This window comes from Vombatus ursinus, unplaced genomic scaffold, assembly GCF_900497805.2.
Source record: "Vombatus ursinus unplaced genomic scaffold, bare-nosed wombat genome assembly UNPS02014848.1, whole genome shotgun sequence".
Taxonomy (NCBI): domain Eukaryota; kingdom Metazoa; phylum Chordata; class Mammalia; order Diprotodontia; family Vombatidae; genus Vombatus; species Vombatus ursinus.
This window is the reverse complement of record NW_020954626.1, coordinates 8,943,706-8,970,282: the sequence shown is the minus strand read 5'-3', so window position 1 is coordinate 8,970,282 and position 26,577 is coordinate 8,943,706. Positions and strand designations below refer to the sequence as shown.

General features: G+C 39.9%; 1 protein-coding gene across 5 annotated transcripts in view; it reads right to left on the bottom strand.

The window, feature by feature from the left end:
* CGNL1 (cingulin like 1) overlaps positions 1-26,577 on the bottom strand; it is a 202,359-nt gene that overhangs the window by 158,289 nt on the left and 17,493 nt on the right. Inside the window, exon 1 of one of the 5 annotated variants that reach the window (XM_027840829.1) lies at positions 4,527-4,546. The exons of the other annotated variants lie outside the window; for them this stretch is intronic. The gene's annotated coding sequence lies outside the window, so the exon portion shown is untranslated. Of the gene's footprint in view, positions 1-4,526; positions 4,547-26,577 lie in introns of those variants that run through there. 5 annotated transcript variants of the gene reach the window in all.

Sequence of the window (26,577 nt, the reverse complement as noted above, 5' to 3'; positions counted from 1 at the left end):
TACTCTATCCACTGTGCCACCTAGCTGCCCCAAGGACCAATCTACTCAGTTTACAAATAAGGAAACTGAGACCCACGAAGGTTAAGTAATTTGCCCAAGGCCACACAGGTAGCAAGCCTCACATCCTCCTCTTTCGTACCTTACCACACTCCCTTCAGTCCAAATGAGGAAGCTGATGGCCATCTACCTCTTTACACTCACTACCTAGATCACAGCTCATTGGTTTCTAACAGTGCGACTGAAACATCTGAGACTGGTTCCACCTTTTCCCTCTCCACAATCACTTCTCCTGCTCCACTGACACAATCATTTCATTTCCTCTAGTCCAAACACAGGAAAGTGTAACACTATAGCATTTCCAATTTGTTTTTCTTCACCTGAACCAACTATGGAAATTAAGTCCTTACTCACCTTCCTCGTCCTATTGTAACTGTCCACTTCAACACTGTAGCTGTTCTATAATTGCTTTCCATTGATACTGAACGCTGAATCTACCCTTACTTCCTGCCACGTAAAATATTAACTTTCCAACATTGACCCTGTGTTGAATCTGAACACACGGGGACTTCAATGCAGCTGTACACCTAACAGATCACAAGTAAAAATAATGGCAAACAGAGGGGAAATTATTGAAATAGGACTATTTCTGGATTCTCTTATAGGGTATATACCTTATAAAAGGTATTTAAATAAGCTCAAATTATTTGATTTTCCAGCTTGCCATCTGTCCTGCCTCTCCTTACCTGAACTATTATTATCCTCGGTACCAGAGCTCTTGAATCCATGCCACTAGTCCCGAGGGAAGTGAACCATCTTGCTTGGGGACTAAGTAAAGCAAAAATTTACCGACCTCTGTCCTAGATCATGCTTCACCTGCCCCCATCCAGCCATCAGCTTTGGCATCTTACTTGTTGCATAATCTCCACCCCAATTTCCATCTTTTGCTCTAGGCACAGAAATGAAGTCAGTACTACCAGTGTTCCTGCAAAAGGCTTGTCAAATGATTCACCTTTCTTGTGACTCCTCAGACTAAAATTTCCTTCTATTGTCACCAGTCCCTGATACATTGTCTCTCCTTATTAGAATATAAGATCCCAAGAACAGAGACTGTCTCACTTTCTGTATTTGAACCTCCAGCACTTGCCATAGCATCTGGCACATAGTGAGAACTTAACAGATATTTTTGTATTCATTCATTTCCTGTACTCTTCCCACCCAGTAAGAATCATTAGTGTCTTATGCCCACACTGGAGCAAAATCACATTCTTCTGAAATCCAGAGGTACTAGACAGTTCCCCAGATATCTGAAACTGAGTGAATGGGGGAACTTTATGTATATTCCTCATCCCACCTCCTGTCTAAGGATGAGGCTGGTCCTGAGTGAGTTCAGAGACCCTAAGAGAACTCTCTAGGACCTTCACCTACCTCCAACAATCAATCAATATTTACTATGCTCCTACTATGTGCCAGGCACTGAGCTTAGTACTGGGAATACAAAAAGAGGCAAAAGATAGCCCCTACCCTCAAGGAGCTAACAGTCTAAAAGGGTAAACAATATGCAAACAACTATGTAACACAAGTTACAGATTAGATAAACACACCAGTTCCCCTGTGTTTAGAGAGACAAATAAATATCTCTAGGGTCCATTCGTAGGCACAAGCCATTCCTTGCATTCCTTAAAGGCCCTCCCTCCCCCAACCTCACAGAATCCTTACCCTGCCTCAAATAACAGCTCAGACAGTGCCTCCTTCCATATACCCATCCCTTTCTTTCTGTTAGTAGTCCTCATTCTTCTTCAACAAATTATCTTATATTTATGTGTGTAAGTGTTTTAAACCACTTCCCCCTAAAAAATATAAACACTTTGAGGGAAGGGGACATTTTGATTTTTTTTTTAGTTCATCAGTTCCCAACATCTAACCCCATTCCTTGCAAGTAGTATGCATTTAACACATTCACTGGATTGAATTGAGTTGGTCAGTGCCAATCCTGAAATGCATATGTTCCTTCCTCCTAATCAAGTAAGTGTTTGATTAAATTCAACTTCCTTACTCTCTTTAAATGAGGGTAAGAAAGCAGGAAAAGGTCATTCCTATCAGGTCAGGTGCCAAAACGTGATCATGAAAAATCCTCAAACAGTAGGAAAGGCCAAAAAAAATAACTGAAAAGAGGAAAAGGAAGAAACCACAGAAGGACAATGAAAGGAAATCCCTTCCTAATAGTCAATTGGTTAAAAGAAAATAAAACTAAAGTCTTCTATAGGGTTAGGTTCCATAGACTTTCCTCAGAGTCCCAGGTTGCTTTATCCATAGCAATAACAACAGACTTCCACGTATTATGTGAGCAGATATGCATAGCAAGGAGAGTAATATGTGATAAACTGCCTAGAGAAACTAAAAGCACTTATCTTGGCACCTTGAGAGGGAAAAAAAAACAGCCCAGGGAACAGCAAAATGAGAAACTTAAAAACCTTCCCACCACCCCCCCCTTCCAAGAACATTTAATCTGGGGCAGAGGAGTGAGGGTAGGGAGGTGGGGAGGAGGGGGTTGAGGGGAAAAGAAAAAAGGTCATGTTTGCTTTACATCAGGAGATTCCAATTTAAAAAAAAAAAGAAAAAGATAATCTCTAAAGTTCCTTCCAACTCTAATAGTCTGTGAAGTTAGGATTCAAACTCTAAGTCATTCCTGTTTTCCATCAAAGCTGTTTTGGCCCAATGTGTTCTAATTAGGCATGCTATGGACAAGCCCAGGCAAAAGGTCATGCCTCACAGATTAGAAAGCCCCATAACAAGCAAGCTATCAGGAGCTGATGCTTCCCACCCCATACTGTGGCTAGAATAAAACCACTGCATATAAGCAGGGGAAGCTAAAATCTTGGGAATTAGTATAAGACATCCTATGCCCCACCCCAACTGTTTCATCTTGCTTTTCCTTTGTGTATAAAATACCCTCAAGAACATCACTTCAGCTGAGAAATGAGAAGCCAGTTCAAAGAAAAGGACTATGCTATCTTATAACCCAAACCAACCAAGCATTAGCCAGCAACAGGGATGGAGCCCTGGCCTTGAAGTCAGGAGAGAACTGGGTTCAAATCCTGACTCTACCACATGCTAGCTGTGTGTCTTTGGATGAGTCACTAATCCTCTCCAAACCCCAGTTTCTTTCTTCTATTAAATGGTACTAATAATACCTACCAACCAGGGTTATTATGAGGATTAAAATGAGATGGTCAATCAACTAGAATCTAAGTACCTACTATGTATCAGGCACTGTGCTAACTGCCGAGAATACAAAGAAAGGAAAAACAAAAAAACACCAGTCCCTGCTCTCAAGAAGTTCACAGTCTTATATGGGAGACAATATGCAAACAAATACATAAAGTAAGATATAGACAAGATAAATTGGGCACACTCTTAGAGGGAAGTCACTAAAATTAAGGATAGAGAACTTTTTGCAGAAGGTAGCACTTGGGGTGAGATCTGAAGGAAGCCAGGGAAGCTAGGACATAGACATGAGGAGGGACGTAGGGACAGACAATGAAAATATTTGGAGTGGGGATGTTATACAAGGAACAGCAAGGAGGCCAGAGTCATTGGATCAAAGAGTATATGGAGAGGAACAAAGTACAAAAAAGACTGGAAAGGTAGAAAAGGGGAAGGTTATGAAAGCTCTGAATGTCAGAGGATTTTATATCTACTCCCCAGAGGTGACAGGGAACCACTGGAGTTTATTGAATGAGGGTGAGGAGAAGTGATACACGGTCAGACCTTATTTTAGGAAGATCAATTTAATGGCCAAGTGGATGATGGAGTGGAGTGGGAAGAGACTTGAGGCAGGGAGAAGCAGCAGCAGACTATTGACAACAGTCAAGGTGTGAGGTAATGACAGCCAGTACCAGAGTGGTAGAAGTGTCAGAGGAGAGAAGATCATATAAAAGAGATATTACAAAGTTGGAAACAACAGAATTTTACCAGAGATTGTATATGGAGGGTGAGTGAAGAGTTGAAGATGACACCTTGATTTTATCCCGGGAGACTAAGAAGGAAGGTTGGTATCTTCAACAAGTTCCTTCTTCACTCACAGGGAAGAGGAGGGAACATTTGAAGGGAAAGATAAAGAGTTCAGTTTTGGACATATTGAGGTTTAAGCTGTTGACAGAACATCCAGTTCAATGTCTAAAAGGCAGGTGGAGATGCAAGCCTGGAAGTCAAGAGAGAGGTCAGGGATGGACAAGTAGAATCATCTTCATTGAGAGGAGAATCGAAACTGTAGGAGCTGATGAGATCACCAAGTAAAGTAGTATAGAGGGAGGACAGAATGAAAGAGAACCTCCATTTTTAACTACAGGTTGGTGATGAAGATCCAAACAAGGAGAAATAGAAAGAGTAGTCAGATAAGCAGGAAGAGAATCAGGAGTGTACCTGTCATAAAAACCTGGAGAGAAGAGATCAGCAAGGAGGTGATCAACAGTGACAAAGGCCACACTACAGCCATAGAAAGTTAACTATTTTTTTTTAATCCTGACCTGTGATTTTATCAGTGTGGAGAATTCCCAGGTGAGTAAACTCCCTCCATCGATGCAGATCAGCTAATCGCCAGTACCTCCTAGTCTTACAGAGTAGCCACGGGACACGGAGAAATTAAGTGACTGGCCCCTAGTCACATATTGTAAGCATCAGAGAGGCGTCAGCAACCCAGATCCTCCTGACTCTTTGGGTACAGGTTCTCCATTCACTAGGATGTGCTGTCTCTCATCACTATGCTCCACCGTGAGTTCTTTTCTCATGTGGCTCACATTGTGTAACATTCCTGATCATGGCTGAAGAGACACAGGAAGAGTAAGGTCATTTCCCGATTTCCCGCCTCCTTATAAAAGCCATCCGAGCAGCCATACAGATGATAGGTATGGCCTAAGCAGACCACATGTGGGCCATCAGTAATGTTCCATCTAACAGGACACCTCCAGTATACTGGGGCAGACAAACTAGATAGAAATGCTAATTTCCTTCACTTGATGCATCTCCCTTGTCGATCCCAGAGGGAGGGGAAAAAAGCCTCTCACCCAAGTCACCAGAAGCAGAGTGAAAATATCTTTCAGGGCCTCACGCATGACTAGCTTAACCTCACAGCTACAGTGACCCCTGCTCAGAAAGCAGTACAAATAGAGAGGGGTGTCAATGTGATCTAAGGGGTGATAATTTATGACCTGCAGATAGCTTCCCCCGTAAGAAAAAGAGTAGAAACATGCTTGAAAATTGAAAAAGGTGTGTGATTTGGGTGAGGATGGGGGAAGGGGAAAGAGAACTAAAGAATCACAAGGGAATGTGGATAGAGAGGCAGCTGGTGTAATGGAAAAAGAACCAGACTTGAAGTCTAGGTTCAAGTCAGGAATCTGTCTCTGTGACTTTTAGCAAGCCACTTAATCTCTCTGGATCTCAAGTCCCTATCAATCAAACAAATGAAGTTGATATGGGGTCTCAGACACACAGTTTAAGAAGCACTGAAGGGGTCATGAGTGGAAAAAGTTTAAAAAGCCCTGATATAGATAATCAAGAAGGTCTGTTCTGGTCCTAACACTCTATGATTCCATGTTCCAGAAATAAAAAACAAGACCTTTTCACTTTGTTGTGTTAATGGAATGTTAAAACATTATTCTTTAACTTTGATAACTAAAGTTTCTCACATACTACCAAGCCAAAACAAAATAACACTGATAATAGCAATATCATCAATGACTCAATAATGATACATGGCAATTAAAGCATACAAAGTGATACCTAGAGGGGAAAAAAGCTCTGATGTTGCAAACATCCTATCCTGGCCCCTGAAAGAATAAAGAAGAGATCAAAAATGCTCATCTAACCCTGTATGCACTACCTCACAAATTGATCAGCCTAAGAATCCACAAATAACACCTCTAGATGCAACTCTTTTTTTTTTCAGATGCGAAATGGAAGGCTGTTCTGGGCATGGGGCAGCATGTGTGAGACTAAAGCAGCAGAAGCAAAGAAAGACAAGTTTTCACTGAAAGAAATTGAGGGCAAGAAGGGAAGCACTGAAAAATTAATCAGGGATAGAGCTGAAGGCAAGGAGAAATAACATGAACTTAATGTAATTTGGTGTAAGGGAAAATATTGACGGTCATTATATATTCAACTAACAAGAAACTGTATTTATGTAAGGGTGCCAGGGATTCTTTCATTCTCAATCAGTTTTAAAGTCTGTCTTAGAGCCTGGAGATCATCTAGTCCAACCACCATATCTTACATAGGAGGAAACTGACGTCGGGCCAAAGTCACAATTTCATTTACACCACACTGCTTCATTCAGCACATCTGTATTGGTTGTCTACTATCAATGAAAGATGAAGGAACCGTGTTCTTGAGGAGGTTCTCACTGGAGGTACTGGAAAGAAGAGAGAGAATAGCAAGTATCTCTAATACAAGGCAAACAGTGGTAAACGCTCTAGGAAATGCACAAAAGGGTGTGTTATAGATTTTTTTTTAAAGGTGGCTCCAAAGGTCAATATGGAAAATGATCAAAGAAAGAATCAAAATTATACTTACTGAGCAAACCCAGGATGCGCCTGTGTTGCCATGGTATGCAATTTGCAAAAATAAATCTTAAAAGGTATAATTCCCTTGATCCCTGATAACTATTGTTAGAGTGGCAACAACTGTGAAGTTTGGAATTATCTCATCTCCCAATATATTTTTCCCCACGTCCTAGAGAGCCATCCTTTATAACTAGGATTCCAAAATGCAAGAGAGAGGAGGCAAAGTGTAAGGAACCAGTTCAGCAAAACCAATTGGTACATTGACCAAGTCCACCATTATATGCAGTATTCAATGCCTCTTGTCCCTTATTTCTTCAGAGGGAGAGAAGTGCAGTTTCATATTTTTCTCTTCTTTTGAACCACACTTGGTCATTATAATTTCACAGCATTTGCAGTGAATTTTTTCACAGAATTTGCAGTGAAATCTAATTTTTATTTTTTTCCCATTTACTTTGCTGTATCCATATACAGCTGGGGGCAGCCAGTGGTACAGTGCATAGAGTCCTGAGCGTGGAGTCAGGAAGCCTCATCTTTCTGAACCCAAATCTGGCCTCAGACACTTACTAGCTGGGTGACCCTGAGCAAACCACTTCACCCTCTTTACCTCAGTTTCCTCAACTGTAAAATAAGCTGGAGAAGGAAATGGCAAACCACTCCAGTATCTTTGCCAAGAAAATCCCAAATGGGTTCACAAAGAGTTGCACACAACTGAAATGACTAAACAACAACAGTCACATACGTTGTTTTCTTAGTTTTGTTTACTTCGTCTCACATCAGTTCATATCTTCTCCTTTGCTTATATGTCTTTCTCATATTCACCATTTCTTACAATGTACTATATTCATGTACCACAACTTGATTAGTCATTCCCCAATCAATAGGCATCTACTTTGCTTCCAATTCTGTTACCAAAAAAAGTGAAAATGCCATGGTACACGTGGGGCATTGAATTATGTTGCTCCTGTTCCCCAGGGTCTGATTAATTAAATCTCTTTCTATAACTATAACCTACTTACTCTCTGAACACTTGGTTTCCCTTTGGATCTATTGCAATTTCAATCAAGGAATTTTTGGTCCTTCCTGGAGCAGGCAGAAAAGAATCTCCTACCCACTAAAAATTAATCTCTTCTACCTCTACACTATAATAATGACATCATTCTCCAAAGGCATCTCACTCATGCACAGACTGATGATGTGGACAGAATCATTCTGGGACAGGAAGAAAATGAACTAGGGAAAGGGAAAGTTCCTATCACTATCTATTCAGTGTGACTAGTTTGTACAAAACAGAGACTTGGGATACAAATCGTATTTAATGAATCGTTCTCTTTGCCTAGGAAGTATTGAAATTTTCATTTTTTAATACACCTAGATTAACATGGAACAGCCCATGAAGTTGTAAAGGTGCCACAGTTTCATGGTATCATTTATAAAAAAGGTATATTAAAAGCAGTTTTGCCAGATACTATTCCAAGTCCCATTGATGGTTCATAATCAGTCTTCTTACAGGCATTTTAGCCAGTATCTATAGTTAGTTGTATTTAAGTAGAACACTGAGTTTGGAAAACACTAAATAGTTACTTTATTAACTTTACTGGGTAACAAAGGCATCATTATTCTAATTTTATTCAAATGATGGAGAATTGACTATGACAAAGTTCTCTAACTGACTGCTTACTCTACAACTGTCAGATCACTCTAGTGATTCAGGGCACGTGCCCTGAATCAAGGCTATATAGTATTTTCAGTGTGAATCACAAGGTGGAAGTCAGGGCTAGCTGACAGCTCTGTGTTTGACAGTGAATCATTCAATCCTTCCTCTTATTGGAAGAGGATTCTAAAAATTACCTGATTATATTGTCCTGTAAAAGTTCCTTCCAACAAAAAAGTTCCTAACATAGAGTGGAGGGAGCAATGCTCACCATGACTTTTCTCTAGTAGCTACAAAAGGTTTTACAGGGCCTCCTCTCTCATCTTCAGTGCAGGGATGCACTGGGAAAAGAGGAAGGAAGTTATGGAGAAAAGGACAAAGTAGCTTTCATCTTGGCTAACTAACCTTTTTCTCTGGGTCGTCCCAGGTCTTTACCCTCCAGGAAAACAGAGCTAGCCACCTCCCTAGCTTCACCCACTGTACTCACCAGAGCCCCACCTTTGACCTCCTTTAAAAGAAATGAGGTTAAAAGTTTGCAAAAGAAGTGGCAAAACATTATACAGACATTCAGGGGGCAAGACAGGTAAGCAGAGAAGTTGAATTTGGGAGCAGATTCTAGTTTGGGCAGACAAAGTTTAAGATGATTAAATCATGAGAAAAGCAGAGTACAAACAAAACCAAGATTAACTAGGTTATCTAATACTAGCAGGTGAAGTGAAGGTGTCCTAAATAATGGGAGTAAAAGGACTTCAGGCCAAGATGATAGAGAAGTAGCAAAATATATGTGAATAAGCACTTCATTTGGAATCAGAAGACCTAGGTTTGAATCTCAGTACACACACACATACATACACACACAGGCATGCCAAATGACACTTCAAACTTTCTAACCTTCAATTTCTCTATCTTTAAAATGAAAACAATATTTAGAGTTGTGAGAAAAGTACTTTGTAAGTTATGAGATATAAAAATATGAGTTATGATTGTTTATAATAACTGCTATTGATTTAAATTTAAATTTACAAGGTCCTTTACATATACTTTACAAGGCATTTACATACACGGACTGCTAGGTGGCACATTGGATAGAATGCCCCGCCTGGAGTCAGGAAGACTCTTCTCTTCCCCAGTTCAAATCTAGCCTCCAACACCTATAGCTGTGTGACCCGGGGCAAACCACTTCACCCTGTTTGCCTCAATTTCCTCATCTGTAAAATGAGCTGCAGAAAGAAATAGCAAACCACTCTAGTGTCTTTGCCAAGAAAACCCCAAATCACAAAGAGTCAGAAATGACTGAAAAACGACTGAACAGCAACATTACCCATACTACTCTTATTTACCGGGATAGGTACTAGAAGTATTCTTATCCCTATTTTATAAAGAAGAAAATTCAGAGAGTTTAAGTGACTTGCCTATGGTGACATAGCTAACAAACATCAAAAGCAAGATTCAAACCCAAGTCAGTCCAAAGATACAGGTGGTAACAATACTGATATGAACATTGGAGGGGAAAAAAAGGGCAAAAGAAAATTCGTTCTATCCAGAAAAACAACATGCACGTGTATCAATAAGTATATAATATATACAAAGGGGAAGCACTAGCAGCTGGAGAAATCAGGAGAAGCCTCACACAGGAAAAGTGGCGCTCGAGTCAAGTTTTGAAGACAGCTAAGAAACATTCCAGGCAAAGAGGACAACACAACCTGTATGAAGGCAGAGACAGGAGATGGAGCGTCCTGTGAAGCAGATAGCAAGTTAGTCTGACTGGAATAGAAAATGCATAAAGGGCAGTAATGTATATATTATCTGGAAGGATATATTGGAGCCGGACTGTGAAAGGCTCTAAATATGAAACCAAAGACTTGGTATTTGCCCTAGGAGTTCATAGGAAGCCACTAGAGTTTACTGGGGAGGTAAGTGACATGCTCAAGCCTGCCCTTCAGGGAAATCACTTTTGTGGAATTTTTCTCCTCCGGGTTCACAGACCACCACCCTCCCCTAACAAAAACAAAACAAAACAAAACAAAACAAAATAAAACAAAACAAAACAAAACAAAACCCTAGCCACAGAAGAACACTAATTAGTCCAACCCTTCATTTTACAGATGTAAGAACTGAGACCCAGGCATTTTAAGGGACTTGTCCAGTATCAGACAAATAATCATAACTGAATCTAAACCAGGCCCTCTGACTACAGGGTCTACATTCGAGCCACACTGGCCTATTTTACTGGTCCTCACACAGGATAATCTCTATCCCACCTCCACACCTTTGCACAGACTGTCCTTCATTCAAGGAATGAACTGCCTCTTCAACTCTACTTCTTAGGCCCTTTAAAGTTTAGCTCAAAAACTGTATCTTACATGGAAAATTTTCTGATTCTTCCCTACCCCTACCTCTAATATCACCTTATTTCTACTTGGTATATATTTTGTATCTCCTTACAATACATGTATACATGTAGTTTCCCCAGGTACAATATAAACCCCTTGAAGGGACAGTTTTCCTTTTGTCTTTGTATTCCTAACCCACTCCCTCCCATCTGTCCACCCCAATTCCCTGCCCCCACTTACACCCCCACCCCCCACACTTCATGAAGCTCTCAGTTGTGGAATGATAGAGAGGAACTAACTGCAACTGAAGATTTTGCTGCATTAAAGGCTTCTTCTTTGTAAAACTTTTCACGAAGGTCCCCATAAAAAGAGCTTTGGCATTTTCAGTAAACCCATTTAAAAGGCCATTACTGTGGTTTTCTACAGTAATTTAGCCACAGATTATTTCTGATGGGTTTGTTTGATTTATTAAAACTGCATCTTTTGCTTTGAGCCATGTTCACAAACCTACAATGCCCATAAATCCACTAAGAAATTGCTCTGCTTTTTTCATCCCTTAGGATACGGCTAACCTAAGGGGAAAAAAACATGATTTGTGCTGGGGACTGAAGGGTGAACAAGCTGGGATTTTCCAAACTCATCAGAGGGAAGGGAGAGGCACTGAAATGCTACCTTTCCTGGAAAATATTTCTGCTTCCAGTTCCCTGAAGTTTATCTGGGAAACATTAACAAAAATGGGAGTATCAGGTATCTTAAGGGCCTTAAGAAAGCATAGTGAGAAGGGGCCATTTCTAAGGGCCTAAAATCAACACTTTAAATTGTTCTTGGAAGTAGATAAGTGATCCAGTCAGATCACAGAGCATGCATGCAAGGTGTTCATGGGCTTAGCACACACACCTCTGCTTTTAATTCACGTCCATAAGCACTTACTAGTGTTTCTATATGAACAAGGCAATATGCTAAGCCCTGAATGACTGAAAAAGCCTCCATTTAAGTGCTTACTTCAGGCCAAGCATTGTGATAGGAGCTGAGGATATAAACACAAAAAGTGAGGCAATTCCTGCTGTCAAGGAGCTTACATTTTAATAAAGACAACATATTTGGGGGGGGGTTGGTTTGGAGAGTCACAGGGATGCTCAGTTGGTACATAGGATAGTCTTTCAAGAAGCAATGTTACTATTGATTTGATGATTTAAGTAGCACCCAGAGTAAGCAGTAGAAAGCTGGGGAGGGGGAGGACAAATAGAAAGCATGTGGCAAGATAGCCTAGGTACATGGCTGGACTGGTTGGGGCTGAAGCATAAACTGTCATTTGGGGCTTAGCAAATAGATATAATAGTCTAACTGGGCCATTTTGCACTCATTCAGTTACCAATGAACTACGCTGGGCCTTAGGACCCTGATTCCAAAGATGAGAAGATAAACTTTCCCAGGAGCTGAAAGCATAGATTCTGGCAGTTCAAGTGTTATGTGAAGGGTTTTGGTCCAGGTTGGAGAAGACGGAAAGTCCCAGCTTTCAAAGAATTTTATCTCCTCCTAGAGGAAACCACATGTATACAGATAAGCAAATATAGACAACGTTGAGACAAAAGACCTCATGCAGGAGGTGGCACCTGAACTAAGCCTTGAAGGGAACTGGGGAGTTCCAAGAAGTAAGCATAAGAAGGGAGACCTTTCCAGGTACAGAAAACCTACGTAAAGACAGGCAATGTAATGGCATCTATAAGCACACTTGCTTGGCTAGGCCAAAGAGTGTTTTCTGTACCATGTTGGATTTCCAGTAGATCCCCACTACTACCAGAAGATTCGGAAGGCTTGGAACAGTAACAAGTACTGAACTTGAAAGAGAAAATTGCTATGTCCCTAATACTAATTAGAAAGAGAAAAATGACCCTGGCCTTGTCCCAGCTCCTGGAGGAACTAGGGGAGGAAAAAGCAGGTCCAAGAGCTTGTAAATTTCCCCAGCAAAGGTGTAAGAAGCATGTCTCCTCAGATGAGGAGCTGAAAATTGCACTGGCCCTGTTCTCAGTATAGTTCTTCCTTCCCAACACTACCATCATCTTACTTAGACTGAATATTTGCCAGTTTGCCTTCATCTCACCAGATGTTGCATTTCAGGGATAGCATGTTTCTGTAACTATTTCCAGGAGAGGCTCACACTCCCAAACCACCAGGGTTTACCATGGCATCCACTTTTTCCCACAAAAGAGTGTGTATTTTTCTTTTCATTCTTTGTTTTCCCCCTCCAAGCTTGCAATGAACAGCTCATTTTAAATCTGTGTTGTATAAAATGGAAAGTATTTCAAAATGAGCCTTCAGGTATTTGAAGTAAAAAAGTTACTCCACTACTCAGGTAATAAATATAATTCTGAGTTCTCTTGAAAGTGTTTTTTACTATTGGAGAGGTGGGGCTGGTTTTAAACTCTCTACTATGAGAGATGTACTTGCATTAACCACAATAGTAATACTCTAGCTAAGTCCTGTCTCAAAGACATTCAGGAAACCTAGGAGTGGTGTTTGAGATTAGACAATCACTGAACAGGTCCAAGCCAGGGGCAGGCTGTTCTAGCCAAGGCAACCTCTGTGGATGACACCAAGAAAGCAAGCCCTGGCAGGAGTTGCCACAGACCAATGCTGGTTTAATAGCCACTTAGAGATGACTCTCCGTTCATCAAGTTCTCCTGGAAGGCAGCTGTGGAAGAAAACGTGGTCTTCATATCATGGCTGATGATTTACTGGTTGGCTGCTCTGACGTCCCAACCACCATCTCCAGTTCCAGAAAAGGCTAGGAAAGTGCTCAGTCACCAAATAGTTTACTAATTTACTTTTAAAATCTCTCTATCTGAGTAGCTGAGAGTCCTGCTAATACTGATCAGACAATAAGAAATTCCAATGATACCATGGGGTTACCTAAAGGAGAGGTCCAAGCTTCAGTATAATGCAGTACATAGCACAAAGCCAATGTTCTAATAAAGTATGTGTTTGGTCTACTTGCTGTTCCCCAAAAACAACATCTCATCCCTCCCTGCCGGGAGGCTGCCCCCCACCCCAGGCCTGAAATGAGATTCCCCTTCATTTTCAACTCTTGGAATCTCCAACTTCCTTTAAGACTTAGTTCAATCTGATATGTGTGTATATGTGTGTGTATATACATACATGTGTATATGTATCTACGTGTGTAGGTATGTGTATATGTATATATGTGTATGTTAATATTGATATATAGACTATTCTCCCTTTACATAAATTCACAATACTCAAATTTGACTCTTATATACACATTATTCCATATATAACACATATTCCTTGTTATGTGATAACTCATAAGGCATTCTCCCTTGTTAGTACTTTTCCTCACACGTACACCCTACAAAATCACTTTCTATTTATTTTGTATTTACTTATATGAAAAAAGAAAGAAAAAAAGAAAGAAAAAATAGAAAAAAATTACTTACATGTATCTGTTGTACCCTATCCCCTGCCCTTCCAATAGAATGTAAATTCCTAGAGGACAGGAATTTTTCTAAAAATTTTGTCTTTGTACCCCCAGCATCTTATGCAGTGCCTGAAAGCTAGTCATGCACTAAATGCTTATTGAATTTAACTGAATAAATAAATGACATTTTTAGTAATTTAAGATTTACAAATCACTTTCCCTACAACAACAGACTACTTGTTATACTGAGGATTCTTTTTGTGTGTGAGATACACTACATAGCCACTGAGGTCCCTTCCACAATTCTCAAATTCTGTGATTCTATGCTTCTGTAACCCTGGAGGGTAGGTAATAGAAGTATTCTTATTTCCATTTTATAGATAGATAGATGGATGATAAACAAATCTACAATGAAGTAAATCACTGAGAAAAGAATTAATGTATGAATAACACTGGGAAGACCAGCAGACCCTGTCCCAGTAGGGTGGAGAAATTAATCTGGGGCACTAATGGAAACATTAGGAACTGTTATATACAGGGGAAAGAGTACTGGCCAAGTGGGAGGCTCTGACTCACCCACTTGCCAACGGAAAAAGGAGACAAGAAGACACCATTGGGCAACTGGAGAACTAAAAGCTAACACCAGCTCAGTCTCTGCCAAGAACAAGGAGGTTATTAAGGAATAAATGGATGAACCATCAGCAAAAGGTTGATTGAGAAAGGGTAAGTAAATGCTCTATAGTTAAAAAAAAAGTTAAGGAATCAGCATGTTAGAACTGAAGAGGACTTAGATATCACTTGGCTCAATCATCACACTAGAGAATTCACTCATGATGTTGGAAAGTAGGAAAGAAACTCCCTAAGAGACTAGTCTAGATCAACATATGAAGAGTGGCATAGAGACCTATATACAGGAGGTGAAGAGGAGGAAGGACATGAGACAGTGGATAGAAATTCAGGAAGATCCAATTTCCTAATCTACCCAGGAAATGAAGAAGAGAGTGAGATATTGAAGAATGCAGGCTATGTAAGCCACGAGCAAGTCACTTTAGCTCCCATAGCCTCAGTTTCCCTAGGTGTAAAATGGGGTCAAGAATACTTGTTTAGCTTACTTCAAGGGGATGATATATAAAGAAAGCACTTAGAAATCTTAAAGCACTGTACAAATGTGAGCTATGATCAGAGTAAGTCAAGGAGGTAACAAACACCTCAGGTGTATTTCAAAAGAGTTTAACCTTTCAGGATAATTAAAGTCAATTGTTGGATTAAGTTGGCAGGTAGTTTTCAGAACAAATAATAAAACCATTTTCCCCTACTCCTACCCTATAATACCCTATAATACCCAGATAGAAGGCTTTTATCCCAGAAAGCTGAATTCTGCCTGAGGGAAATTTTCTAAAAACAAGTATGTCTTCCCCGGGCACTCCACCATCAAATCAATAAGCTTAATTGTGTGCATAATCCTGGTAAGACTCAGGTTCCTACATCTTACATGGGTGGCCCTCACAGGTGCTTTTGACAGTGTAACTTTGGGGAGAGGGGTATGTTGACAAGAAGTTGTTTGTAATCCCTAGGTTACAAGTTGTGCAAATTCTTTGTAGATGATATGATCCCTCCAAATTTCCTTTAGAGATTTCTGGCCTTAAAATCTTATCATAAAATCCTCTGGCTTTTAAAGCCCTATGTAACCTGGCCCCTTGCCTCCCCCATGTCTCCCCCAATCCAGTGACACTGGCCTCCTTGTTGTTCCTTGAACACTGACACTCCATATCTCCCGACTCTGGGCATTTTCACCGTCTGTTCCCTGTGCCTGGAACTCACTCCCTCGTTATCTCCTAGCTTCCCTGGCTTTCTTCAAGTCACAGCTAAAGCCACACCTTCAGCAAGAAGTCTTTCCCAGTCTTCCTTAATCCAATAATAGTTTGTATATAATTGTTTGCATGTTATATCCTGCTTACACTGTGAACTCCTTGACAGTAGAGGCTGTTTTTCTTTTTGTTTTGTTTTGTTTTTGCCTTTGCATCCCCAGCATTTAGCACAGTGGCTGGCACAAATTAGATACTTAATAAATGCTTGTTGACTTGACTTAAGGAACTTATAGGAGCGAAGCATTAAGCTAATTGGAAATGTGGGACAGTTTCTCCAGTGTGCCTTTCAATAACTAAGGTAAAGCCTCACCAGATAATAAAAACTGATATTTATATAACACTTTAAAGTTTGCAAAGGACCTGACATAAACTATCTCATTTGAGCCTTACCACAACCCTGTCAGGTAGGTACTACAGGTATTATTATTGCCAGTTTACAAATAAGGAAAATAGGAGCTCAGAAAAATTATGTGACTTGTCCATGGCCACAGAACTAATAAGTCTCAGAGGTAATATTTGAATTTAGGGCTTCCTGATTTCAAGGCCAGCATTCTGTCCACCAAACCACTCTGCTTCAAACAACCAGGGCCTGGTATGTGTTCTCCTAGGATAAGGACCATAAGAAAGGGAGAACCAGCAGTGTGGGTAGGGCTTGGCCCCACACAAGCCTGAGTTTTATAAATGCTTCTCTTCCCTCCTTTCCACACAGTTCAATGCTTTGTGCCTAAGCAGACAGTCAGCCAGTCCCCCTGTTTACCACGACTCCCAAGTGTACATGCAATAAGAATAAAAAGGACTTGGTATACTTTCTTTGCATATTGTATACATACCCATATACACACCACAAACATACATACATCTCAAGCTAGATTAAAATTTATTCTAATCATATTTGTTTAAATTCTTTTGCAATTAAAAACAATATAAAGACTACATAGTAATGCTTTAACTGATGCAGAGAAAAGGACCATTAGCTCTGGGTTCTTGTCTCAGATTTTCCACTTATGCTTCTTTGATGATGAGTCAAATCACTTAAAAGCCTGAAATGTTAGCACTGGAAAAGAGCCTTGGAGTTCATCTAATCCAGCAGTTCTCCAAGTGTGGTCTGGGGACCCCCTGGGAGTCCCTGGGACCCTTCCTTTCAGGTGGTCCTCAAAGTCAAAACTATTCTTATAATAATATTAATATGTTTTAATGCCTAACACAGTAAATATCAACACAGCCCACGTGAACAAAAGTTCTTTGGAAGCATCCTCAATAATTTAGGAGTACCATGATGGAAAATGTTATCCACATCCAGAGAAAGAACTATGGAATCTGAAGGCAGATTGAAACATAGTATTTTCTCCCTCTCTCTTTTTTGTTTTATTTCTTCTTTCTTGTGGTTTTTCCCTTTGGTTCTAATTCTTCTTTACAACATGACTAATGAGGAAATATGTTTAATATGATTATACATGTACATTGTTCATGTAAAGCTTATATTAGATTGCATACCGTCTGGGGAGGGGGAAGTGGAGGAAAGGGGAAAAATTTAGAACTCAAAATCTCATAGATGTGAATGTTGAAAACTAAAAAAAAAAATATTTTTTTTTAAGAAATGACAGATCTTTACAAAAAAATAATTTAAGAGTACAAAGAGGTCAAGACCAAAAAGTTGGAAAACTGCAAATCTAATCTAATGTAATCATGTCAATCTTCCTATGAAAAAAAATGAATCTTAGAGTCATTAAATGATCTGGCCAAGATGACATTGTGGCAGAGCCTGGAGTAGACCCCAGGTTTGTCCAGACTTTTCATCCAGTGTTCTTCCTACTGCATTGTCTTCTCCAATAAGAATTAACTCCTTAAGGCAATGCAATGCACAGCTGGAGAAAAAAGGTTCTTTTATACTTCTCCACAAAACTACAGGGAAAACTATTCAGTTCTTTCCATAGCACAAACAAGGAGTGGCTTGCTTAGAACTGACTGGTGTCCAAACATGGGATCCATCCAACTACATCACACTGGACATTTTATGATGTTTTACAACATTTCCTCCATTCTCATTGTGAATACTGAAAGCTTTTCATTTTGTTCCAAAGGAAATGATCTGATCCCAGCTCAATGATCTCATTATTGTTTAAGTGAAACAGGTATCTAGCACATATTTCCAAAGGGCTAGACACTAGATTCCAAGTTTATTAAAGTTAAATACAATAATGGAAATAACACTTATAATCTAAAGTATGTACATGGTCTTTTTTTTTCAACAAGGAATAATCTCTCTTTTTTTTAACCTGTAAAGTGGAAGGCTTACCAAGCAGTTCCACAAAATGTGTTTGAATAGTGCCCACATTCTTCTGTTTTTAACCTCCACACTCAAAGTTTCTTTTTCCATCCCTATAGATTTGGCCAAGGATGCTTAACTTTTTTGAGTCTTGAACACCTCTGAATCTGATGAAGCCTATGGGCCCCTTTCTCAAATTGTTTTAAATATATGGAGGGACAACTTCTGGGAGCCAAGATGGCAGAGGTAGCAGTAAATTGCTATAACTCTCCCATATTCACCTCTAAACAATCATAAAAAAAGTCCCCAAACAAATCCTGGAACAGCAAAACCAAAAGACAGGGTGAAACAACCTTTTAGCTCAAGAAACATGGAAGACTGGCAAGAAAGGTCAGTCTCACTCAGGTAAAAGGAGAACGGAGTACAGGACAGGAAGCGTCCCAGCAAGTCAGCAACAAGCCCTACCTCAAAAAACTATCTGTAGATCTTGAGCATTGGTAGATCCTGAGCGCCAGTTGGGAGGAACAGGCCAACACCAGGACCTTCCATGTGCCTCAGCATAGCTAGAGAAACCAGTGTAATGGGAAAAGCACTGCTAGTATAAGACCATCATTTGCTTCAATGTAGCCCCAGGGAAATGCAGCCACCAGCACTAGGACCCCAGCTCAGCACCAGGAAAGCTAGCAGACCCCGACAGCCTCCAGCAGCACCAGCCACTCCTCGCCTCAACAAAGCACCAGATACGTGGGCCTCAGGGCAACATTAGTATGGCACCAAATAAACAGCTAGGGCTTGCAGCCCCTGGTACAAGAAGTCTGAGATGGTGCCCCTTCCACATCGGGAACAGAGCCCAAATTTAAAAGAAAGGGAAAAGACCAAAAAACAGCAAAAAACAGCAAAAAAAAGAATATGACCATAGAAAGTTATTATGGTGACAGGGAAGATCAAGACACAAACTCAAAAGAGGACAACAATGTCAAAACACCCATGAGCAAAAGTCCAAAGAAAAATGGGAAGTGGTCTCAAGCCCAAAAAGAACTTATAGAAGAGCTCAAAAAGGAGCTTAAAAATCACATAAGAGAGGTAAAAGAAAAATTGAGAAAAGAAATGAGAGTGATACAAGAGAATTATGAAAAAAGTCAACAGCTTGGAAAAAGAAAACAACTACTTAAAGAGGAGAATTGGCCAAATGGAAAAGGAAAAACAGAAATCCACTGAAGAAAAACAACTCCTTTTACAATTGGCCAAATGGAAAAGAAAGTATAAAAGGTAACTGAGAAAAACAACTTCTTAAAAGTTAGGACTGGCAACTGGAAGCTAATGACTCTATGAGACATCAAGAATCAATCAAACAAATTCAAAAGAATGAAAAAATAGAAGAAAATGCAAAATACCTCATTGGAAAAACAACTGACCTGGAAAATAGATCCAGAAGAGACTATCAGATTCACTGTACTACCTGAAAGCCATAATCAAAAGGATGACCTGAACAGCATCTTTCAAAAAATTATCAAGGAAAACTGCCCTGATATCCTGGAACCAGAGGGCAAAATAAGCATTGAATGAATCTACCAAATCAACTCAGAAAAGAGATCACAAAATAAAAACTCTCCAAGGAACATTATAGCCAAATTACAGAACTATCAGGTCAAGGAAAAAATACTGCAAGTGGCCAGAAAGAAAACTCAAATACCAAGAGCCACAACCAAGATTACACAGGACTTAGCAACTGCAACATTAAAGAATCTGAGTCATGGAACATAATATTCCAGAAGGCAAAGGAGCTAGGACTACAACCAAGAATCACCTACCCTGCAAAATTAAACATTATGCTTCAAGGGAAAAAATGGTCATTCAATGAAATAGAAGGATTTCAAGCTTTCGTAAGGAGACGACCAGAATTGAACAAAAAAATTGCTCTCCAATATCAAGCCCCAAGAGAAGCCTAAAAAGGTAAAAAGGGGAAAGAAAATATAAGGGATTCAACAGAGCTGAACTGCTAACATTTCTACATGGGAAAATGATATTTGTAATTCTTAAAAATTGTACCACTAATAGTACAGCTAAAAGGAATATACGTGGACAGAGGATACGGGTATAAGGTGAATTTGGGGGAATGACCAAAAAAAAACATTAAGGAATAAGAAAGAGGAGTACACTGGGTGGAGAAGGAACGGGGAGGCAGAATGGGATAAATTATTTCACATGAAGTCAGGCATTACTTGAATCCTACTCTCATCAGTAGTGGCTCAAAGAGGGAACAGAAATAATATACGTAATCAGCTGAATATAGAAATCTAACTTACCTGACAGGGAAGTAGGAGGGGAGGGAATTAAATAAAGGGGGGGAGTGGGAACTGACAGAAGAGAGGGTAGACCAGGGGGAGGCCTGGACAGAAGCAAAACACTGTAGAGGAGGGAAAGGGTGCAGGGGGGGGGGGGGACAAACAGGAGGAAAAATAGAATGGAAGGAGGTACACAGTCGGTAATCATAATTGTGAATGTGAATGTGATGAACTCTCTCCTAACATGGAAGTGGGTAGCAGAGTGGATCAAAAACCAGAATCTTACAATATGTTGTTTACAAGAAACACAATTGAAGCAGCGAGACACGTGCAGAGTAAAGGAAAGGGGCTGGAGCAGAATCTATTACGCTTCAGCTGAGGTATGAAAAAGCAGGAGTAGCAATCTTGATCTCAGTCAAAGCAAAAGCAAAAATAGACCTAATTAAAAGAGATAAGGAAGGAAACTAGGTAGTGTTAAAAGATACCACAGACAATGAAGTAATATCAATATTAAACATGTATGCACCAAGTAGTATAGCATCCAAATTCTTAAAGAAGTTAAGTGAGTTACAAGTTCATGACCAAACAAGAGATAGAAAGCATTAAGAAATCTATAATAGGGGCAACTAGATGGCACAGTGGATAGAGGACCGGCCCTGGATTCAGGAGAACCTGAGTTCAAATCCGGCCTCAGACACATGACACTAGCTGTGTGACCTTGGGCAAGTCACTTAACCCCACTGCCTAAACCGCCCCCCCAAAAAAGAAATCTATAATAGATCATTTTGATAACATTAAATTAAAAAGCTTTTTCAGAAACAAAACAAATGCAACCAAGATTAGAAGGACGGCAGAAAGCTGGAAAACAATCTTTACAGCAAGTGTCTCTGATAAAGGCCTCATTTCTCAAATATATAGAGAACTGAGTCAGATTTATAAAAATACAAGCCATTCCCCAATTGATAAATGGTCAAAAGATATGAACAGGCAGTTTTCAGATGAAGAAATCAAAGCTATCTACAGGCATAGGAAAAATAGCTCTAAATCACTTTTGATTAGAGAAATGCAAATTAAAACAACTCTGAGGTACCACCTTACACCTATCAGATTGGCTAATATGACAAAAAAGGAAAATGATAAATATTAGAGAGGATGTGGGAAAATTGGGACACTAATGCACAGTTAGTGGAGTTGTGTACTGATCCAACCATTCTGAATAACAATTTGGAACTATGCCCAAAGGGCAACCATACCCTTTGATCCAGCAATACCACTACTAGGTCTGTATCCCAAAGAAATCATAAAAAAAGGGAAAATACCTACATGTACAAAAATATTTATAGCTGCCCTTTTCATAGTAGCAAAATATTAGAAATTGAAGGGATGCCCCATCAATTGGGGAATGGCTACACAAGCTGTAGTATATGAATGTAATGGAATACTACTGTGCAATAAGAAATGATGAACAGATACAATTAAAAAAAAAAACACCTGGAAAGACTTGTAGGAACTGATGCAAAGTGAAATGAGCAGAACGAGGAAAACATTGTACACAGTATCAGCAACATTGTCATGATCAACTATGAATGAATCAGGTCTTCTCAGAAACACAATGATCCAAGACAAGTACAAAGGACTCACAAAGGAGAATGCTATCCACATCTAGATAGAGAACTGATGGGACTCTGAATGCAAATTGAAGCATACTTTTTTCACTTAATTCTTTTTCATGTTTTTTTTCCCTTTTGATCAGTTTCTTCTTTCAGAACTGTGACTAATATGGAAATAAGTTTTACATGATAGCACATGTATAACCTATATCAAAATTGCCTACTATTTTTGGAAGAAGGGAGGGAGGGAGAAAAATTTGGAACTCAAAGTGTTGTAAAAATGAATGCTAAAATTGTCTTGACATGGAATTGGGAAAAAAAATAAAATGCTATTGAAATCTAAGGAGGGACAGAGGGAGGGGAAGGGGGGAGAGACAGGGAGGGAAAAGGAGGGGGAGAGAAACAAAAGAAAGTCACTGCCCTCAAGGAGCTAATAATCAGAAGGAGGAAGATAACACACACAAAAGAAGCTGAAAAGGTGGTGGAGAGGAAGCACTATAGGGTAGGGGGCATGCTATGCCACTCACTGGAAAACAGCAGATCTGAGCCCTCAATAAAGGAAGCTGGGGGAGTTTTTTGCTCCAATCAGCATTGAGAGGCGACTGAGAGAAGTTGAGAGGCAGTTGGGGAAGTTGAGAAGGTGCTGAGTTATCAAAAACTATCCATCAGCATGATGAGAAAATTTCAGGTGATTTTCAGCTTATCCTGGGTGAGGAATCATGTTCCAAGGAGCTGAAATCAAGCACAGCTGCTGACAGAAAATGAACAGATTTCCCCTACGGTAATTTGTGTTTTTATCCTATTGTGGAGTGGTATGCTGTAATGAAAGCCATTTTCTTATATGTCACTGAAATTGGAAAGATAATTCATTTAAAAAATTTTTTAAAATATGTCTTTACACATAACAATCTAAAGAGAGATGGACATAACTTCCTTGAGGAACTCATCATTGGAAAGAACTTTTCCAGATTGGGTCAATTAATGTCATCAAATGAGGAAGTTATGTGAGTTTTCTGCTATATCACAGAACTTCCTCTTTCTGACTTCACTTTTCTGCACTTCAATTTCCTCTGCTATTTGGGAGTCCCACTAGATCTGAGGTCCCCTCCTGTCCTACATCTATTGTTCCTCTTCAAAATGGCCCATCCCTCTCCTCTTCCAAGAGGTTGTAGATTATGGATAATGCTTTCTCTTTGTTATATGAAGGGGTTGAGGGTAAGAAGGAACAACATCATAAGTAAGTGACAGTAGTGTAAAAGCCAAAAGGCAACAAAACATTAAAATAAGAATAAACAGGGGAAAAGTGGTTGCATTAAGTGACCTCTAAGGTCCCTTCCAATTCTCAATCTATGATCCTATGCTAATCCTATGTGTCACTTTCCTCATCTATAAAATGGAGATGTATTGCTTGTACAACATACCTCATGGGACCATGGTACAGAAATCACTTTGAAAACATTAAAGTGGTACATAAACATGAGCCATTACTATCTCTCCCAAAAGGTTGTGATTTCTTTTTACCAAGGTCAGGTTTAAAAGAAAAAAAATCACCTATGTATATCTGTCTTTCCCTCCCTTCATTTGTTTTGGTTTCAGATCCTTAAATTAGCCAGAGTCCACTCTATTAGCAAGATAATTTGGGCCCTAGCCTAGTGTTTATCCATCAACTAAGACTTATCTATACCCTTTAGATTCCTCCTAATCAATAACCAGCTACGCACCCTTTCATTACAGTGCAAAGGCTATTTTTCTTGAAATGGCCACATACTAAGCACTAGAAAGTTCTCCCCTCTTATCACCTCCCCCACCACAGGCATGGAAGCTTTCTCTGCACCACTCCTTCCATCATCCAGGCCTACTTGAGTGGGAGTGCCAGACAAACTCTTCCCTTGGGCTCCAAAGAATCTAATCAGTTTTGTAAACTGCCACCCTGAGAAGCTCCGTTCTTCTCTCCAATTCAACGAAATATTTGTTAAGTGCTGGGTGCTAAGAATACAAAGGTGAAAAAGGAAGATTTCAGCACTTTAAGAGTTTACAACTACTTGGGGTGGGAAAGAAATAGGCGTATACAAAAAAAAAGTATAATTCCAGGTAAAAGCATAGGATTTAGTAAGAATGGTTAAGAGATGTCAGCCCAATTCACTTATTTTACAGATGAGGAAACAGGACTAGAGAATGACTAGAAGGAATGAATGCAAAAGCACTGAAGTGCTCACAAAGTGCTAAGCCTTAGGCTAAGAGCTGGGGACACAAAAGGGAAGACATTGCCCCAGGTTGGTAAAAGAGCAGGAAATTAAAAAAATACTGCAGGGCTGGTCAGAGGTGGTATTTTTGTTTAGAAAGTTACAGGGATAGTAAGTGGCGTCATATGGGAATCAGATACACCTTTTCCAGTAGCAGTGGCATTACTGATTTGATTTTGGGCTAAATTCTTCAGGGTTTGGTTTCTTGTCTGGGTTAAAGAAGTAAAAGGACAGAACAGAATTAGAACTAGGGCCACAACTCCAAAAGCAGTGCTTTTTCCATTACACCACACACACACGGCACATGCACACATACCCAGGGTTAGCCAACCTCCTAACAATAAACTTCTCCAACCTCACTTAACTAGTCTGGTCCTTGAACAATGGATTTTTTTTTTTTTAAATCTTGTGCTAGCCTTAAATCTGAAGCCCTTCCAGCCTGACAGATTATCACAACGTGCTGGGGGGCAAAAGAAAGATCCAGACAATGATATAGGAATTACTTATAGAGCAGGAGTTGGGAAAGGGGTCTGGATGACGCCCATAGGCAATTTAATAAAGGTAGCAGGGAGCTAAGCCTTGAAGGAAGATCTGGAATGATGACACCTTGGTATTCGCTTTCTTTCACCAGCTGAGACTATGGGATCATAGATTTAGAGTTACAAGGAGCAGAAGAGAGTTGGAAGGAGCCTCAACGGTTGTCTAGTCCAATCCATATAAAAGTGGAATTCCCACTAAAGCACATGGGACAAATGGGCGTCCAGAACGCCTCCAAGGAGGAAGATGCCACCACCTCTGAATTCTTCACAGACTTTAAGGGTTATCTAGTCCAGTGGTGTCAAACTCAAATGGAAAAGAGAGACACGTAACCACACATAAGGATCTCTGAGGGCCAAGAACGACACATTTTTTATATTTATTTAGTATATCAACACAGTAAAATGAGAAAAGAACTGCATTTTAATCTGGCTCAGGCCACACTCAGGAAGGCCACTGAATACAATTTCCTCATTTTACAGATGAGGCCAATGAGGCCCAGAGATCACACAGGGAAGTAACGGAGCTGGAATTTGTACCCAGGACCCCCGACTCTTAAATCCAATGCTCTTGACTCTAAACTACCCCAGATTTCCTCTTTAATGGGACCAGTAGCTGGTGAGTACATGAAAAGGCCTTACGTCAGAGAAGCAAAGACTGGCTAATATTTTTAATCAGGTTTTTGTTTTTACCTTGGCAGCCACATTATAGAACAAGGTTCACCTGGTTCCTTTATAAAAGTAAACACTGTAACAACAGAGTTGCAATTCAATGACCACAAAGGCCAAGTACATCCTTTTTCTGTGGCTTTAAAGATGTCCACTTAGAAGTACTACCAGCATGCACTCTCCAGGCTACATTTATCTCAGTTTCTTTTTGTCTCTGAGCACCAAGTGATCCCTGTATGCCAGTTACACCCGTTACTCTCTTGCCATAACAGAGTTTGCCTATTATGAAGACTATCTACCCACTGTTCCTCTAGTAAGGGTCCAGAAGAACCTTTAAGCCACACGTTGGCACTTGCTGCTTATCTATCAATTACAGCCCCTCGGTGAGAAAAGCAGAACAATCCAGCAAAAGACATTTTAACATGGAATAGCAGTCATTATAAGGTGGTGTTTTTCTGAAATCAAAATGAGAGTTATAATACAACCTTTTGGTGTTCTAGTCATCTCCAAACCAAATCAAGATGGCAGAATATATGATAAAAAAAAATGGATCAATGGTCACTGAAGAAAACATGCACTATAGGTGGTAAGGATAAAAGCAACATGATTTCTGTAAGTAAAATGTTACTTGATTAATCTATTAAAGTCCCCAGGATTCAGGACAACCTTCATTTCTACAAATATTTATTAAACACCTGCTCTTTGTGGGACACATTGCTAGAAACTAGGAACGATGCAAAGCTTTGACAAGACACTGTTCCTATCCTCATAGTATTTATTATCTAGTGAAGAGCTATAACACATGCACAGGGTAAAAATCTCAGCTCCATCAAATCCTAGCAAGCCTCTTAAACTCGAGGACCTCAGTTTCCTTATCTGTGATATGAGAGGTTTGAACTAGATGACCCCTAAAGTCTCTTCCAGCACTCAATTTATGAGCCTAAAATATACATAGTATAAAATAATGGTCAGAAAAAAGTATTAAAGAGACACCCCAAAAGTGCTAAATGAGGATGATGAGTTTGGGATTAGGAGTGAAGGCCATTACTGACCTGGCGGGAGGGGGGGGGCATCAGGAAACCTTGCCCTAGATCACCAAAGTCTGTGTAAATTTACTACAGGG